Below are 13,701 nucleotides of genomic sequence, written 5' to 3'. Positions count from 1 at the left end.
TGGGTCGCGGCGTCGGATCACGGCTGCGTCGGTTTGTTCCGCTGCTTCGACGTGGCGTCGTCAGTTCTTCCTCAGGCCGTGAAGTTTCGACGTCAGGGCTTCGTTCGTCTTGCGGCGTGTTCTTTAGATTTCGTTGCGGCGTCGTCGTCGGCGGCGGAGGATCTTCGGTAGTTCGTCGTACAGCAACCGCACCTCCATCGGTTGCTGCCCTTAGTTTTCCGGATACGGGCTAGGTGACCGGCCCCGGTTTGGGCCAGTGTACTGCCGGCGGTGCGGAGACATGTAGCGGCCGGGCGACGGCGAGCGGGAAGGTCGTCGTTCTTGCCAGTGTGTTCCGGTGAGGTAGTCGTCGATGTCCCGAGGCCGTTCGCCTGGCTGCGGGTGCGGCGCGTTGACGGCGAATCCTCGAAGGCCCATCTGTCGGTACTGGCAGCGGCGGTATGTGTGGCCGGCTTCCCCGCAATGATAGCAGAGCGGTCGGTTGTCAGGGGCACGCCAAACGTCGGTCTTTCGAGGGGCGCATGGTTGTCCTGTCGGCGGGCGGTATGGCGTCGGTGGTGGTGGCGGCGGTGCCTGACGTCGGAACTGCTGCGGCGGCGCGGCGTCTTGACGCGGGCGAGGAGGGGCGGCGTTGCGTCGGGCTGCAGCAGCATAGCTCATGGCTTGCGGCTGAGGCAGTGGCGGTTCAAGGTTGCCCAGGGACTGCTGGATTTCTGATCGAACGACATCTGCGATCAAGTCCACTTGAGGCTGCGCCGAAGGTAAGAGCTTGCGAAGCTCCTCCCGCACGATCGCTCTGATCGTTTCACGCAGGTCGTCGGAGCCGAGGGCATGAACAGCTGGGCTGTCTTGAATCAATCGGCGATTATATTGGCGGTTACGCATTTCCAGCGTCTTCTCAATCGTGGTTGCCTCTGAGACGAATTCTTGGACCGTCGAGGGTGGGTTCCGTATCAGCCCAGCGAAGAGCTCTTGCCTTACCCCTCGCATGAGGAAGCGGACTTTCTTGTCCTCGGGCATGGCAGCGTCAGCGTGGCGAAACAGTCGGGTCATTTCCTCTGCGAAGATGGCCACGCTTTCGTTTGGTAGTTGCACCCGTGTCTCCAGCAAGGCTGCGGCCCTTTCTTTTCTGACGACGCTTGCAAACGTCTACAGGAAAGCGCTCCGAAAGGCGTCCCAAGTTCGAAGAGCGGACTGCCGGTTCTCGAACCAGGTCCTTGCTGCGTCTTCAAGGTAAAAGTAAACGTGCCGCAGCTTGTCCTCGGAGTCCCAGTTCTTAAATTTTGAGACCCTTTCAAAAGTCTCGAGCCAGGTGTCCGGGTCTTCGAATGACGACCCGCGGAAGGTTGGCGGCTCCTTGGGCTGCCGGAGTAGGATCGGCGCAGGCTGCACGGGGTCGGTCATCGTCGCTGCGGTGGGTGTTGGGACCTTGGGCTGCCTGGTTTGTTCGGGAAGGAGCCCGTGCTCTGGCTGCAGTCCCTTCTGCCTGCGGCTTGTTCGACGATCCGGGTTTTCTTTGCTGTCGTCCTCCTCGCGGCTTGGGCTTGGGTCAGCGCTTCGCGGGGGCGTCCGGATCATGGAAGAAGCAGCACCTCCACCAGATGTCACGTGGTCGTGACGTCGACGAAGACAGCAGTCAGCGTTTGCAGGATGAAACTGTTTATTTGGCCGAACTTGTGGCCGGAAAATGAGAACTCGAACTACAGCAATACACGCTGTACAAAGATAGCGGCGAACAGGGCGTCGTCCGTCGATCAACTGACAAGCGGTGAAGCGCGTCGGCATTTAAACATGTGCCGTCGAATATTCTAAGCGTTATCGCTGGCTGTCCTGCAAATTCTAGAATAAGCTCGAGTGTGCGCGTCTTGCGCGCAATCTTAAAACGATCTACAATGATCGCGAAGGTTCTCGAACAATGAGGCGCGGTTCGCGCTGAGCGTTGCCGACAGTCTTTGTGGCCGAAAACCGAATACAGAAAAAGTGATAAAGAAACGCACGTGGCAATACAAACATCATGTCAAGTAAATGCTTATATCATGAAAAGTAAACGCTTGGAAGCTTAGTTGCAAGGCAATGCCTGCGCATGTTACAAATGTATTTTCTTTTCTCTCTTTTGCCCTTTGCCAAGTATTCAGTTTCCTATGAAAGCCATTCTCATCTGGGCATCACTTACCATTTGACAAGCTCACATGTAGCTTGGTTTCTTCTTGTATTCTTGTATCATTAGTCCCAAAACGCTCACCCTAAACATTAACCTTCCAAATTCTTGACACTTGAAGCACTCTTTAGTGGAGCTACAGATATATTGAGACACAACCAAATCAACTGAACAGACAATTCGGCCAGGGAAAGCATGGAGGATGCTAATTGTTATCATTGACTGTGGTGCACTAATTACGACGTAAATTTAATTGAATTCAAGTGGATGAAAAATCACCCTTTCTGTCAGCCAACTCCCTTAGAATCATGCGTCCAATGCTCTACCAATTGAGCTACGACTGAAGACGCTTCCCCATCCACTTCATTGGGTATTTCTGTACATCTAATCCCTGGGAGTGCCAGCTAGCGTCGCTCGTAGAGCAGGCGGTGAGTACAGAACACTCTTTTTGCCAGAAGGCATCACATGGCACATGATCTTTGCACGAGGAAGCAGCTGACCAATAAACCTAAAGGTTTAATATGGAAACTTGAGCCAATAGGTTCGCCGTGGCGAGGCCCTCGCCATGAACGAACGAAAGATGGGTTCAGATCCCACAGACGGAAATGAAGCTTTTTCGTTCACTTCAATTCATAATAATTTACATAACAATTAGCACACTAAATTTAAAGACATTGATTAACCTCCTGTATGCGTTACCTGGCCTAATTGTTTGTCGGATTTAATTGGATGTGCCTAAAACATAAACGAGTCCTCCCTGAAAAAATTCCTCTTTTTTCGTGTAGACGTATCAATGTATACATCATTTTGCATGCACCAGGGCACGACGCTAATTTTCACCCTCTGTTTTACGTTTTTTGTCGTTTAGTATCATGTTTACATAAAGTCTTGCTTATATACTCTCTGGAACATATAAAATTCTGTAGTTTATATGCACTCCTCCTCTGTATAGTTCCTGCTGAAGTCAAATTGCATACACTCTTGCACTCTTTTTCTTTCTTAAAAAAAATGTTGCCACGCTAAAAAACGTCAGATCTGCGCGGAAAGCGCAGCACAGTCACAGCGAAAGCTGAAAGAGCGGCATTCCTAGAGCTCGTTGTAAACTCTCTTGGGGCTACAATACAAGTACACTAGCAAGGTACCCACTACACCATAAATCACATTATTTGTGAAGTTGGGAAGCACCTACAACGCCATTATTCGTCATTCTGCGCAGAAACGATGTACCAGCTACACATCCGTAAGGCATTATATGCACTTTGTTGACGTGACGACTGATGGCGATGAAGAATTGTGGCTCACTTTTTGTAATGGGTTGGAAGCTTTAAACGTCTCACTAGTTACGTAATTCGCATTGTGTGATCACCGGTCGCTATTTCGCTCTCCCACCATGCAATATAACTTGCGTTGACGTGGGAAAGAGAGAGAGAGGGGGGGGGGGAAGAACTTTATTGAGACCCCGAGGAAATGGATCATGGGCTTATGGGCTTCCTTGGCAACGAATACAAGTGCACTTGCGAGGAACGCACAACGCTATAACTCATCATAACTTCTGTGAAGTAGGGAAGCAGCCACTGTGCCATTTTTCGTCATTCAACGGAGACCCGTGGTACCCGCTAAAAACATGTAAGGCATTATGCGCACTTTGTTGATGTTGTGCCTCATGACGATGAAGAATTATGGCAGAGCCCTTTTGGTGAGGCCTGGCTACAGAATTCACGCCGTGTGACGCCTATTTGTTATTTCACTCTTCTATCACGCTATATTACATAGAGTAGTGTGGTTCCTTCCGGACATCAAGCCTGTATAGCGTCCTCTTGCAATTGCAGTTTCAAGCACCGGCATGGTTCTGAGGTAGAACACTGGGCTCCCACGCAGAGGGCCCAGGTTCGAACCCCGTTCCATCCTGGAAATGTTTTTCTTATTTCGTTTTTTTTATTTCGCGCGATAGTGGTTACGGACACCGGCGTCATAGGCGGCGGCGGACAACTACGGCGCCAAAAACGGCCGTTGAAATGATCTCATAACAGCGTTCGCTGTAAGAATGAGGTGCTCCATTTACAAGCTATTGTCTCCCTATAAGTCTGTGAGCTGCTGTTATCCAGAGTTAAAACTCTATCTACGAAACACGATTTTGGGAAATTTCTCAGTCTAACGAAGAAATTTCGTCTCCGGCAGGTACTCATAGGTTCCATGGTGTCATCTACCCGAATTAGCCAAAGTAAGCTGGCAACTTGGCACCAAATCCGATTTAGCAAAGCTTTTCTTCTAATAAATCAGTAAAGAGCAGTGATATCATTAGAATTTTGACACAGATGAGTTTTTCTTCGACATGTTTTCTAAAGCTATCATGGAAAATATTTGGCCGCTTTAGTCCGGACCCTAGTTTTATTTTGACGAGGCTGCATGCGACGCTCATGCACAGAATGGACTCAGCAGCGGGCAGCGCTCTTTTGTGCCAGATGGTGCTAGGGGCGGCAGCGGTTTATTTTCCGTGTTAATGCTCCCACAGGAGCGCACGATATTATTTCATAGTTCATTCGACAGACGGCACTGATTGTCTCCTCATAATGGTCTTGCATGGCCTGCTCGCACAATCACTGCATTCGTTCTCCGCGTCTTTCCATAGCGGCAGCATTCATTAGCTTCATGGCACCGTCTACCTGGCCTGCATTGCCCGGATCTGGAAGGCTTGTCTCGACTGCTCTCGTGGACCTTATACATGCACAGGTGTGTGCTAGTGATAAAGCAATGTCCCGGAAGCTTTAAGAGTTACTGTGTTATGGTTTTGGATTTTCAAGAACCGAAAAAATCTTACTCCATCCTACGAAATATTTCGAGCATGGTGGACACTTCCTTAATCAAGTTTGAACTGTAAATCAAAGCTAAAAGCCCACCCCATATCTTTGGACATGAACAGTGAAAGCACTACTGAACTCTTGATATTGCTTTTTTAACTTCTGATCTATATTACAGAATTAATTATGGCGATAACTCATCCACAGACTTTATAGACTTTTTTGTGCATCTTCAAAACCCCCAAAGACCTTAAACCAATTAAGTGCATGTGGGTGCTATTAACACTCAGCAGAGCAAGGTAGTAGATGATACAGGCAAACACCTTTCTGCTGAAATTGATAGTGGCATTTTGAACTATATTTTCGTTCAGCGTGTCATCTTCCCTGCGCACCTGGTGCAGCTGTTAAAAACTTCAGGTGCAACAATCATTTGTGAAGGCGCTCACAAATTCTGCCACAAGATTTTTTTGCCTTTTGTTTCCACTTTAGCTTATTATTTCAACTTGAACAGTACACTTAGAATAGAAAGCCCAAATTGTTCGCTGAACTGTATACCTGTGGGAATTGTCGAGAAGGTGTTCCTTTCTAATTTCTTTCGCAAATGCAGCTGTTTTACCTTTTGGCATGCAGTTATCATTTTCACAGTTGCCTGCTTTTTCGGTGGTTGAAAAGTTGTAGCGCTGTCTAATGCATCTAGCACGTCCTGGCTAAGGCTTTTACTAGGAAGTGCACCCATAGAAGCACGATATGATGCCAGGTCTGTGCTACTTCATGAGCTTTCATTGACACTTGGAAAGCACAAAGCATTGCCTTAAAATATTTTGGGCCTAACATAGACACAGCAAAACCATATCTGATACAGAAAGTGTAAAATTACTGCGTGCTTTTTCTGTAAAAGTAGCAATGCTTGAATACACTTGTCTAATATCCACTCCCCATTGCATAATGTGAATGTGTGGGTGCCGCTCTCTGTGCTGTCCACTAAGCAGCTGAACGCTTTTTCGTCGACCTCCAGTCCATCTAGTAGAGAGACCTGCAAGCAGCAGAGTTCGTGTTTGTTATATGTTGAGGAGATATGAAATGCACATAATTTTCGGGCTTTTGAACAAGCGAGTGCTTGCCATATTCAGACTCGCTATGGAGGGGCGCACGCACTTTTTTAATCTTGCATAGAAATGCTAAGTGTACAGACATGACAGTGCCACTAAAACCATTTACTCTGTAACCAAACATTATGCATCAAGTTTACTATTAATTGCTTGGACTTGTCGTGCGAAAAGCCTGACATGATTGTGAAGCATGGCAAAATGACGGGTTCCCGATGATTTAGACCACCTGGAATCAGCAGCCGAGCACCCTTACCCTAATCTGCTGCCGCTGCTCGTGGAGTTTACTCTTTCTCCGTGTAGGCCGAACGTAGAATACATAAAAGAAACGAACGTAAGCAAAAAAGACATTTCATGGGATTTTCCACATGGGATGTTCAGCGCTTGTTAGGCGAGAAGAAGCTGCAATGTCTGGACATTCCAAACTACCTAGCTAGAATAACGAGCTATACAAAGCAATCAGCCCGGCGTTTGTACATTGGTAAGACAAAAAAGAAGGCGAAAATTTTGGCAAGGAAAATGCAGTATGCCCTTCCTAGTTTTCGACTGCAATCGGAATGTATTACGAGTCATTAGAATTACCTCAAAATATATTTACAAACCTTAATTTCATCATTGCGACACATATCAAAGTGTACTGCTTTCTGAGTGTTTAAAGCAACTCAGGCATTTGAAGCGACCCAGACAACTGGTGCCAGTTGATTCCAATTGCAACTTGTACCAGTTAGCAGCTGGTCCCAGTTACAACTCAACTGGTCACCATTGCTTTTACTCTGAGTTGCGCTAAACACTCAGAACGTCATGGCATACCAACACGCCCAAACAGCTAGTCTTGTCTGTCCGCTGCTTTCTTTTGGAGGGCATCAACAATGCACACACCTGCAAGTCCTTTGATGGTCTTGGCGTGACCCCATATCTTCACAGTCATCTGAAATAAAAGAGCTAGATGTATGGTGCTTCTTAAAGAATGCAATAAAACTCTCGGGTTAACAAGAGATCAAAGCAGCTCTAAATAGCCCCAACAAAAATAGTAATAGAAAGAAGAACTGCGCAAACTCTGCAAGGGGGAGAATTAACGAAGTGAGAATGAGACTTCTAGCCAGATCATAGCAGCCTGCTACAATGGGGAAACTTCATATTTGAGACAACTTTCTCCTGGTCTGAGACTTACAATCAGGACCATCTCCTTTCTAAGATAGACACAACACCGCCTGAATTAAGCGGCTTGCAGGTGGCAGCATGAAGTTGCATTTATCAAAGAGCTTAAAGCCAAAAGCAAAGGTCTGAAAAAGAAATTCTGCGGTAACTTATGCGGGCAAAGAAAGATAGATTACTTTTTTTCACCTTGTGTTTGTACATCAAAGCCTTGAACATTTTTCCGCAACTGCGAAGCTTTATCTTAGAGGAACCCCTATGAGTTTGCTTTCTATCAATTTGTTAAAGTTGAATAGATGTCTCCTAGAGAATACGGGTCTTGCTGCAAGCTCTACAACTAGACCATGCACGTTAATTGCTATTAGGATGAAACAAGGACAATGTTGAGGCATCTGCTTACTCTACTCTACCAGACGGACTTCCACTCAGGCCTATGTAGCTACTCAATCATTATGGAAGGAAACACCCAAAGTTGTCTTTATTAATCAACGTTCAGTAAGATTGCACTTGTTAATTTTTTTTTCGACTATAGCTCAAAGCAGAAAATACCTCTAATGTCTTTCGAGCAAAGAAGGAAAATGGAAGTTACTGTTCTCAGTTTTCAGAGAATGATATTGTAGTACACAGATATTTTTACAATAGAAGACGAGTTTGATGTTTCTTACCACGCTCACAACAGCCCATTCAGCCGAATTCACATTTACTCACTGATGTACAGAATTAATTTGCTGGCACTTCTGCCCCACTTCTGCGCATTTGACTGTACAAAATTAATTTGCTGGTATATCCACACCACTTCAGCACATTTGACGCGTTCAAAAAGTGATATCGACGCACGCTCTTTAACCCCACCTTCCGCGGTGACGCACTTACAGTAACAGACACTCATTCACGTAGTACGTCCCCACAATCTCTGACCAGAACGAAACATGTATAACTTATACCGCACTGCGATCCTAGAGCGTATTCGTTCAAGGCACGCAATGATATCGCCGGGGCGTCAGCACAGTGGCGATCAAATATCTGATCTGTGCCGGCTGGTGCGCTTCTCATCGCCAGCGCCTCGTTTTTGCCAGCATTGGAACCTATCTAGGGTGCCCTAACGGAAATAGTCGCGCTGTCATAAACGCAGCTCGCGTGTTGAATTGTTGTGAGATCGGCGACACCAGCAGCGGGAGACGCACAGGCTGCCGGACGAAAAACTCTGTACGCTTTATGCTAGCCCAGTGTGCTCGACTGTCCCAGGTGAAAATGTACAACTGGGAATCCAACTGCCTTCAACTGGTATTAACTGGGATCAAATGGTCCCAGTTGCAGGCCAGCGCGTCCCAGTTGGGAAACAACCGGTCTCAGTTGATTCCAGTTGCAACTGGTTCCAGTTAGCAGCTGGTCCCAGTTACTACTCAACTGGCCACCAACAGGAACCATGGCCAGCAGTAGGTTCAACTTGGAAACCATAACCAGTTAAATTGGAAGCAAGTGGTCCTAGTTGTGCCCTAACTGGAGGTGCGACCAGTTCCCCTGGTTGTACGATTCTTCACAGTGAAACAAGAAAGAAAATTGAAATTTAACGTTTACGTAGCATTTCTGCACTTGAGCGAACGGGTTTTATCCGAGAGTTTTTTGTGTGCCACTCACACAAGGGTACCTGATCACTGGCCTAGTAATATTCTAAGGGGCTAGTAATAAAACACACGACAATAAGAAAATAGCATCTCATGGTTTGCGAATGAATTATCTTTTCTTGTTTAGACGTCAGCCTCTTCGCCTTGTTTAAACCCCATTACAATAATACAAGCAGTCTTACCTGAACTGATATATGTATCTTTAAAATCATATTATCACGGATTCTTCCGTCGCACAAATGCATAACACTGTGCACTCAAACGTGCATTGTTTTAGCATCAGTGCATTCAAATAATATTACAAAGCTATTTGTGAATCGTTTGTAGGTCCATCACGGTGACAATACGTGCAGCCGCAGCGGGCCAATTGACATCGGGGTGCTATTATAGCGTCGTCTCTCAAAAGCGAGACAAGGGCAATAATAACCCCCGATAGGCGCTTTTTCGCTTTCAAGTAAAGCGCAAAAAGGCACGTACTTGTACTCTAAATGAATATTCCTGAACCTGTTGCATGACTAGTCAGTGGCATTCGAGTAAAATAAACATTTTTTTGGCTTACGGCTCGTAGTTTAATACTTTTTGCCGCTGATATGTAAACTCCACTTTTAAAAATTTGGAATACATCAGCGCATGATCTCTGCAGATAGTCTTTGTAGTGTGAATTTTTAGAGGGTAGGTCTGATCTGTACATCTATAAACTGATATAACTATTCTGAGGCATGCATGAAACATGTTACCTCTTATTTTCAAACAACGCTGTTTCATTGGCCACGGGTGAATGGCACAGCTTCATCAGCAGCGCAGCCCGAAACTTCACCATTATATTGCCTGAGTAAGTAACAGGACTGCATAAAAGCCGAGCGGAGGAAATCTTTGCACTGAATGTGCAACCACAGTGCTGGTTCAAACCAGCTACAGCAGGAAATGCCTAGACACACAGACAGACAACGAACTTTATTAGATCCTGAGGAGTTACTAAGAGGACCCCCTAACGGGAGGCCGTTGTAACCGCTAGCCGCGCCCACGTAGAGGACAGAACGCCGTGACGCTCCGCCCTTTCCGGGGCCCTCTGGATAGCCTGGGCTTGCTTTCGGAGTGCTGTGCTTCTGATGGCCTCCTCCCATTCGGCATGAATTCCGAGTAAGATGTACTCGGAAATGCCTAGAGCTGTTTGATATTTTTTGTGTAATATTAATAAATCATGATCATCTTCTACACCTAACATGGAGTGTCGGGTGTTCCTTTGGAGTGTTTGATCTGCTCAGAATGATTAATATTTGCACATTGAATGTCGTTTGAGCTAGCTGGAGTACATGCATCTACATTTGGCCACCAACGGGGACTGGGACATGTTCACAACTGGGAATACATTCCTAATTGGTCCCAGTTAGGTTCTTCCGTTTGTTTCCACTCGCCTCGCTGGTTGCGCGACATTTGCTGCTGCCGCCAAGGAAGCCGAAGACGAGAACTTTTCATCTGCTGGCACCTTGAGGAAACGACCGCTCCGACATCATCTGGATAGAGACGTTTATTCGTTTCTCTTCTCCCCCTTCCTGTCATTGCACCCCTGTTTTTATTCCCTGTCTCCCCATTCAAACTCTTACAGTCCAATCGGAAAGCAGGAGTAACTCTCTCCTTGTCTCCCGGTCGGCTGCCGCTGAACGCACCAGGCCCGGATTCCTCCTCGCCACCTCCTCGCAGGAATACCGCCTCACGCCCGCTCGTCGGTTCGCCGCCGCCGCTCAGCTCCATTTCACCCCGGTTTCCAGAATGTTCAGCCTCAGGCGTTGACGGGTCGTCAATACAATAGGCCCGTGCATAATTGCCGCCGTCGCCGCTGCTTCTGGCTGTCACAGCGAAGGCGCAAGTGTACCTTCCGTCGCTGTAGCCCGGCTAGGCCACGGTCTCCTGTAAGGCACCATAATTGACCCCCTCGGGAGACGTGGGTCTTCGCGTCCTTTGTGACCAGCAGACAGTCGTCGTTCCACCATCCGGGACCACCGCTTCCGTGTTGGCGCGGGCACGCCGGCCGCGGGGCGGGTAACAATATGAAGGAATTCGGCGAACGTACGAAGTTCGACCCCAACACCTCCCCTCCAACTGTGTTGCACTGTATCTATGACATGCGACACACACAACTGCATATTCACACGTGTCAACTGACTCGACACGTGAGGCACCACTGTCACTCGTACCCCGTTGACTCTGTCGCGCGCACGCGCTGACAAAGCATGCACTCCCCCTTAACCCGCTGTCCCTTTCATGCATCATCGTTAGGAGTCACCAACCGCGACATTGCGTCAGCATTAGCGTTTAGACACCCCTTTTCGTGCTCAATTTCCAGGTTATACTTCTGTAACGCCGACGCCCAGCGTGTCAGCCTCGCGCTCTGCGGAGTGGTTAGAGTCAGAAATTTGAGTGGGTTGTGATCGGTAATCACCTTGATTTTAGCGCCAAAAAGCCAAGCGTCCAACTTCCCCAGTGCCCAAATGGTTGCATAAGCTTCCTTTTCTATGGTGGCCCATCGGGTCTGAGTCGGGCTAAGCTTCTTGCTCAGAAAAGCGATAGGGCGCTCCTTGCCCTCCAGATCCTGCTGTGCCAGGCACGCACCAACCGCGTAATCGGACGCATCTGTGGCGAGGATAAATTCTTTCCTCGGATCTGGGGCTTGCAACGCCGACGCCTGCACTAGACAGTTTTTCACCTTGTCAAAAGCTTCCTGCGCCTCTGTATTCCAAGGTAATTTCTGCGGAATACGTCGGCCAGTTAGGTTGGTCAGAGGCATAACGACTTTGGAGTGCTGGGGCACGTAGTCCCTATAATAGTTGGCTAGCCCTAAGAAACTCCGAAGTTGTTCCTTCGTTTCGGGAGCCGGGATCTCCTTTATCGCCCGAACCTTCTCTGGATCGGCCCCGTGCCTGCCTGATCACCAGGGCTGGGCAGTATCGCGATACAAGAGTATCGCGATAGTATTTCAGAGATACTTTTGAGTATCTGTATTTCTGTATCGAGATACATTTGAAAAATGTATTTGTATCTCAGTAGTGAAATACATTTACGATGTATCGCCTGTATCGCGATACTATGCAGGACACGGGTATCTCGTTACATTCTTTTTTTATGTCGGAAATGAGTTGAGGCGTGTTTCCAATGGCGGAATGGCGTTTTTTTTTTTGTGCCAAGACAAGCAAAGGCGCGCCGCCGATCGCCGACAGATAGGGCGGCGATGGGTTCCCCTCAAGCACAGAATGGTCCATTTCGCAAAGCGCGCGACGCCGCAGACGGCAGAATCGCGGGGGCAGTGTTGTCGGCCTCTGCCGACGAAAGTCGCTGCCTCTCAAGGTCAGTGCGGCACGCGTAATTTTTTTCGGGTGGCAAGCCATTACTTCGCGATCCCCCGCGCGGATACCACCTTCGGATTCTGAACAGTCAGATCAACCCAAGTGAGGGCGGAAGTGTTTCGGTATCTAGATGACCCGAGAAGAGATATCGCCACGCTGCAGGGCAATCCGGCTATGAAGGCGGTATTTATTCACTATAACACGAATTTGTGCTCGCCTTCAGCGGTAGACAAACTTTTTTTTTCTTTCGTGAGTCTTGTGCTGAGGCTGAACCGACGCTGTTAGAAGACAGCCTATTTGAGAAGCCTACACAGCAACTTTCTTAGCAAAGCAGATCTTCAAAATAAATGTGTGTTTTTTCTCAATTCACTGGTGTTCATTGGTGATTCGAGTGATTTGCTTAAAGTGTGCTATTTCTAGCATTGCTTAGTTTGTTCGCCAAGTATGTCGATTTCGGTGTCATCTCCTGGTTACTGTTTCTGTGAAATAGTGTATTTTTATTGCAATTTATACCTCTAATTATGTCATTATTACTAATTATGTACTTTGTCCACCCCGCTCCCCTGCAATGTCTTAATGGCGCTGAGGGTTCTGTAATAAATAAATGAACTGAACGTTTCGATGCGCTGTCACTTTAATTACAACATTATGCTGCACTAATAAGTGTCTTTGCGTAGTATGAACATCCTTGAAATAAAAAAAGTATTCCAGTATCTGTATCGCTGTAACTGTATTCCGGAATACATTTTTCGTCTTATTGCGAAAGTATCTCCGAAATATCCCGTTACGTTAAAGGCAAATGTATCTCAGTATCTGTATTTTAGGCTTCCAGTTCATGTATTTCGATATCTGTATTCCGGAATACTTTTCTGAGTATCTCTGCCCAGCCCTGCTGATCACACAATATGCCCCAAGAATTTCACTTCTTGTTGTGCAAACCGACATTTGATTACGTTTAGCGTCAACCCTGCCTTCGCCAGAGACGCAAGCACCTTGTCCAAATGTTCCAGGTGCTCGTTCCAGTTCTCAGAGTATATCGCTACATCGTCAATGTAAGCGCAAGCGTAATGTCTATGTGGGGCCAGTACGCCATTGATGACCCTCTGATAGGTGCTGGCGGCATTCTTTAACCCGAAGGGCATGACTTTCCATGCGTACTGGCCTGAGGGAGTGGCAAAAGCAGTACAAACCTGCGCGTCCTCGTCGAGAGGTATTTGCCAGTAACCCTTGAACATGTCTAGCAGAGTTATGTACTTGGCCTTGGCCACCTGGTATAACAGATCAGTCGCCACGCTCATGGGAAATGCGTCTGTCTCTGTTATTTCGTTCAGTCTCCTGTAATCGCAACAAATGCGGATGCCACCATCCTTCTTTGATACGCAGACCAGTGGATACGCGTGCGGACTTTCAACCGGGTATATCAATCCCCACTGCTGGAGCTCATTTACCTGCCTCTCTACCTCGTGCACCAGCGCCACCGGCACCCTGTAGGGGTATGCACGTCTCGGTTGCTCTCCT

This window comes from Rhipicephalus sanguineus, chromosome 6 (genome assembly GCF_013339695.2).
Source record: "Rhipicephalus sanguineus isolate Rsan-2018 chromosome 6, BIME_Rsan_1.4, whole genome shotgun sequence".
In the NCBI taxonomy this organism is placed as follows: domain Eukaryota; kingdom Metazoa; phylum Arthropoda; class Arachnida; order Ixodida; family Ixodidae; genus Rhipicephalus; species Rhipicephalus sanguineus.
Note: the sequence above shows the minus strand (reverse complement) of the source record.